Source organism: Rattus rattus, chromosome 6, assembly GCF_011064425.1.
Source record: "Rattus rattus isolate New Zealand chromosome 6, Rrattus_CSIRO_v1, whole genome shotgun sequence".
Lineage (NCBI taxonomy): Eukaryota > Metazoa > Chordata > Mammalia > Rodentia > Muridae > Rattus > Rattus rattus.
In genome coordinates, this window is record NC_046159.1 from 76,349,987 (window position 1) to 76,356,331 (window position 6,345).

Sequence of the window (6,345 nt, forward strand, 5' to 3'; positions counted from 1 at the left end):
CAACTGCAGTTTTCAATGCTGTCAGTTTCGGGCGTCTTCACCTCCCCTTCTACCACCAGTCACCAATTCTCCTTCACCTTGATAATAACTCACACTCTCTGCAAATGGCTGCTGCCTAGGGCTTAGCCAATTGCTCCTGACTCAGCTTTAACAGGTTCGTGACAGATTCCAGGTATTTCTTGTGCTACTCTGGGAAGAGCTTGCTGATGGTGTCCTCTGGGTCTCCGGTGAAATCCATGACTTACTTCCGGCCCACTGAGGGATAAGCTTAAAGCCCTGGCAAAAGTGAATAGCCCTTCTGGTACTTTTTTTTAAAGAACTGGACTGACTGTATGATCAAGCTGCACCCTGGTGTCATCCACCTTCTTGATAAAGCACTTGCACAGTTTGACTTAGGTGGTCTGCAGTGGCAGTAGGGCCATGTTCAAGGTCAGGAACCAGCAGATGCCCTCCCTCTTCTCCTAGGCCTCTTGCCCTCTTCCAGACAGGACAGGAAGTTCTGGAAGTTGTTTTAGTAATAATAAAAAATAAGCTCGACTAGTTCCCGCACGTCACAGCTCCACACTGGGCCTCTGATACTCTTGGACCCAGGCAGTTGCTCCCTGGCATTAGTTTCAGTGCCATAGGGCTATATAGAACTAACCTTAATTTATTTCAGCAGCAGCTGATTTCAGAGTGGCACCACGCCACGTTAGCTTAACTATCTTCTGGCCCCAGCAGTCTTTCCAGTCCTGTAAGGCTCGAAGTGAGTCTTAACTACTGGGAGACCCCCCCCCCCCAAATGAGACACTGGAATGGAGTTCAATGCAAATGCAAGAGGTTTATTTTTCCAGCGCATCGGGGTCAACCCTCAATCTGGCTCTCGTGGCGAGTGACTATAAGGCAACCCCGAATGGCTATAACAAGCAATTTTTATACTTTTTAGGGGGACAGGTTACATCAGCAAGATTACAGTTTAAACTTATTAGCTAAGCATATTGACCTTTGAATCTGTTGGCTAGCAAGCATATGACATGCAAACTCTTATCTGGGACCAGAGGATCAGGTGACTATGTCAGTACATTCTTCGGATTTTCAAGAGTGTCCCTGCTCTTCCTGAGAACTATGGTTGGAAAGTGGAACTTGGCCTAGCCTTGACCTGAGGCAGGAAGCTGATACTTAATCTAATCTTGACCTGAGGTGGTGAGTGTAAGGCTGGCAAAAGTTCCTAGGGTCCTTCACAGGAACCCCATAACCTACCTACTTTCTACCAGGCCAAGCCTCTTAATAGCTCTTACAGTAAGAACTGGGGTCCTTCACTCCCATTGCTAGTCACCCTGGCCAACCTTGACCAGCCCTGGCCAGCTAGGGACTCCCTGGTTCCAGCCACCTGCCCAGTAAAATCAAGACTCAACAAATCAGATTTACATGTTAAATTCTCAATCCACAATACATCCATAGAATAAATTCACTGCCAATTAATAAAGATAGAAACTACCCACCTAGACAAGATAAAATTGACCTAGACCACTTGGATTGGAATCATCTTCCTCCATCATCTTGATTTTTCTCACTCCTCTTCCTCCTTCCTAGACTTTTCCCTACCTACCCTTCCTTCCCATCCAATAATAGGAAGGACCCACCATATTGCATAATGACATCATCCTACAAGAAGTCACACTTTGGTGATATTGGTCAATGGCCCTGTGTCATGCACCAGATCCAGCCCTCTCTGGTGTGTCAGTGAGCTAATCCTATACTTTAAGAAAACAATTGTGGGGGTTGGGGATTTGGCTCAGTGGTAGAGTGCTTGCCTAACAAGCACAAGGCCCTGGGTTCGGTTCCCAGCTCCAAAAAAAAAAAAAATTGTGTTTTGCCTATACATATATCCGTGCACCACAAGCATGCCTGGTGCTAGCAGAGGCTAAAAAGTCCGTGGGAATGAGTTAAGCAGTTGTGGGCTACCATGTGAGTGTCGGCACTAAACTCAGATTCTCTGGAAGAGTGCACCTAGTCATGCTGTAACTGCAGTAAACTATGCATGGCTACCCTACCATTGTAGTCTTTAGGATGATTATACGGTTGCCTTTCTGTGTGTGTGCGTGCGTGTGTGTGTTCTGTAAACCTCAATACTCATGAAATTCTTTAAAAAACTGGTTAGCTAAGGGCCAGCTGTGGACTTCTTAAGTTTTTGTGGATGTGGATTTATTACCTAAATTCAACTATACAAACTCCTACTAAACAAGCTAAGTAAGCTTGTGCCTTACATTTGTGATCTTTGTTCCTTTCTAAAGCCCCAGATTTTCTGATTGAAAGAAAATTTTCTGGTGAAATATTGAAGAACTAGAAGTCCTGCCCTCGCCATTATAGCACAGCAAGTACTAACTAGCTACTGATAAAAAGTTAGTGAATCCATAAGAAAGGTCTGGTCCTTAGGAATGTGATTCTCCTAGGAAAGGGACAATGGGACAAAGGGAAAGGGACAGTTTTCCCCTTGAAGTTACAATGGCATGGCCTCTTGATAAGTGAGTCATATAACTGGGCATAGATAATGACAAATTATTTTTGTTCTATTATTTTTATGTTTTTTGCCTGCATGTATGTCTGTACACTACATGCCTGCAGTTCATGTGAAAGCCAGAAGAGGGCACTGGATCTCTTTGGACTGCAGTTATAAAAGCTGTGAGCAAGCCCGCCACCATATATATGGGTTTTAGGAATTGAACATGGGTCTTCTGGAGGAGCAATAAGTGCTCTTACCCCTTAACTGCTGAGCCATCTCTCTAGCCCTAATTATTATTCTTTTATTGGGATAATGCCTTTATTTTATTTTATTTTTCTGAAACATTATCTACCTTAGACTAGCCTTGAACTAGCTATGTAGCTGAAGTTGACCCTGAACTTTTTGATCCTTCTGCCTTTACCTCCTATGTGTTAGGATTACTGGTATGAGCCACCATGTTAAACCTGGGGCATTTCACATGCTAGGCAGGCACTCCTCCAATCAGACTACATCCTCACCATGTTTTTTACAAAACAAAAAAATTAAAATTGTGCACTGTGCAATAAAACAAGGAAGAATTAGATTCATGTACAGGATACTGTCTGGATAGTCCCAACAGTGGCAGTCTTAGTACTGGAGAGACTGAGAACCCAGTAACAAAGGCAAAAGGGGGTGAGGTGGGGGGAAATGCCTTTCATTTGCACTGTACACTGTGCCATTCGATCAAGAAAGCTCTTCCCAGGTATGCCCATGAGTAACCTTGTCTAAATAATCCCTCAGAAGTGTACCCAAAGGCTTGTCTCATGAATGATTCCAGATCCTGTCTAATTGACCCTATTAACCCTGTCTTGTGTGCTTTAGCCATAGTTATAAAAGGTAACATTAAACGATAGAGAAGTATAAGCTAATGCTGCCTAAAACCTTCGTTCTTCATAACTACTGGACAGCACCACTCATTCTCAGGGTATATAATTGTTTTGAGTCAAGACAGCAGAGTTGTTAGTGCCTGTGTCAGGTAAGCTCTATTCTCTGATATTCTCAGTTCTGATGAAACATTTCCATATATAAAAATATTGCCGTGTTAATACCTGAGAGAAAATCTATTATCATGTGTATACTGGTAACCATGAACAGTGTACTGTTTTTTTTTTTAATTATTACAGCTTTCAGGGGGAAATGTCTACAGCAATTTTTATACCAACCTTATTTATAACAGCTCAACCTAGAGAGAATGCAACAGGCTTTCAAAGAGCCGAACAGTTAAATGAACTGCAGCACAATTCAAGTAAGAGATACAAAGACAAGAGTAATCTATGGAACCAGCAATATAAATGGATCTCTGATTATACTGAGTGGGGAAAAAATCTTAAAAGGCTGTATATGTCATATAGTCCTGACTACACATCATTCTAAAAAGAAAAAAGGCACAGAAATGGAGAGTGGATGAGTGGGTGCTGGGTATTAAAAGGAAGCCGGCATGAGGAATCAATTGGTGTGACTGTAAAGGGCATAAAGATATTTATAGTAATGGAAATGTCCTATGTCTTAATAGTATCAATGCTAGTAATGCTACCATAGCCGGTCCTGGGTCTGTGGATATGATTCGGGGGTTTATGCGCTAGAAATTTAGTGGGCACCATTGCTTCTTTAAAATGATATTTTTCAAACACTTTGGTAGCTTTTCATATGTGATGTCATGGGCAGTTTCATGGGTATCCAGAAAGTGAGTATCAGCATTTGAAACTCTTGATTTTGTTTGTTATTTTGTTTGATCTTCTGGATCAAGAGAGTGGTGAACCATTTTTGGAGGTTACCTCAGGCCACTTACAGAAAAAGCAGTAAAGACTAATTTGATTATTTTCCACAACCTGTGGTAAGGACCTATTGCTGAGGAAACCACTAGTCTATGTCATCAAACAGGAGAAGTTTAACTTGTTTGTAACCAGAAGCTTCACCCCTAATGGATAGTGTTCATGATACTGGGAGATTTCTCTGCACGCTACCAGAGGGGAATCAACAATATCAGTCAATTTATCAACTCTGTGGCCTACCACAGTAATGTGCCTGAAAGATACACTGGTACAACAGTGGCACAAATGTTATTGGAGTAACCAATCATTTCTGCTTGGATTTCAGGCCCACTCTATGAGATAAAATCCATACCTGACATTGCTAAAGGAATCGAGAACCTGAGACTAGATAATCCATGGCCCTAGGGGTCATCACTACTATTCTATAAACTATAAAACTATAAAACTATACCCATAGATCAGCACTCCTGTCAACCATCATAACTAGAGTTTCTTTTCACAGTACATGGGAACTAATACAGAGACCCACAGCTGAACGATGTGCAAAGAATGAGACACATAGGAGCAGTCGGTCCTAAATGGCACGAGAAGGCTGGTGCACATAAGAGTTTGCAAAGATTGACAGCACACACAAGGCCTGCTAAAGTGGAAACTTCATGATTCTTAGGAAAGTCAGTCAGTCATATTGGATGGTGTTTTGCTGGGGCAAACACATGAAAGAGTGTTTTCCTGAAGCAGTTACAGGTGAAAGGATGTTCTGCTAAAGCAAGCATGTGAAAGGACACATGATGAAGGATGCTTCACTAATGACACAAATGTATCTGTCCACCTTACATTGCATAGTTGAGCTCCATTTGTTGGAACTCCACAGAGAGAAATGCACCAAAAAACTTGTGCGGTGTGTTGTGGCTTCTTGCTGAATCTGATGAATCAGGCCAATTGGCAGAGTGATGTCAGCTGATACAGACTCATATGCTGAGGCAAAACACAAGGAAGGCACATGATGTTTAGAGGGACTGTAAATAGGACTCAACAACTGTGAGAGAGCTTTGCTTGCTGGAAGAGCTAGCTGTGCAACACTTGTTGACGTCTTCGTTGATCTTCATTGAGAGAGGCACGGCAGAGACTTGGTGTTCCTGTTGGCCCTGGTTTCTCCTGCCAACTCATGCCAATTCAGCTGAGGCTATTCCATGCCATCGTTACTGCTATCCTGACACTACCAAACTGCTCAGCTGGTATATCTATGAAGTGTTTGTGAGTAGATCAAGCTGCCGCCACTGCTGACCTGTGAACTGAATTGCTGATATCCTGACAAGACAGATGGAATTTGCTCCAAAGAACCATTTCCAAACAAGTCCACTTCCCCTATATCCTTTCTTTTCCACTACTGGGTGGTGGGCTAGAAGGGAGGTTTAAGCATTTAAGAATCATCATTAAAAATAATCTTTGAGGGCTGGAGAGATGGCTCAGTGGTTAAGAGCACTGACTGCTCTTCCAGAGGTCCTGAGTTCAATTCTCAGCAACCACATGGTGGCTCACAACCATCTGTAATGGTATCTGATGCCCTCTTCTGACGCGTCTGAAGACAGCGACAGTATACTCACATACATGAAATAAATCTTTAAAAAAAAAAAATTCTGTAAAAAAAAAAATAATCTTTGAAAATATTAAAACTGAAGCCCTGAGGGCCAACAGAAAGAATGGAAATAGCAACCTTGGGAGGAAGGAGGTTGGGACCCTCTAGAATGTACCAGAGACCTGGGAAGCAAGAGACTCTCAGACTCTCAGAACTCAAGTGGGGGGGACCCTAGATGAAAGACACAACAGTAGGGAGAGGGAACTTACTGAATCCACCACCAGCAGAAAGACAGGGCATCAAGTGAAGAATGGGGTTGCTATCCTGCAAGGCAAAGTTCTGACCCATAATTCCTCCTGTCTGAAAGAAGTGCAGGAATGGAAATGGAGAAGAGCCTGAGGAAAAGAAGGTCCAGTGACAGGCCCAAAGTAGGAACCAGCTCATGGGGAGACCCCAAGACCTGGTGCCATTACAGA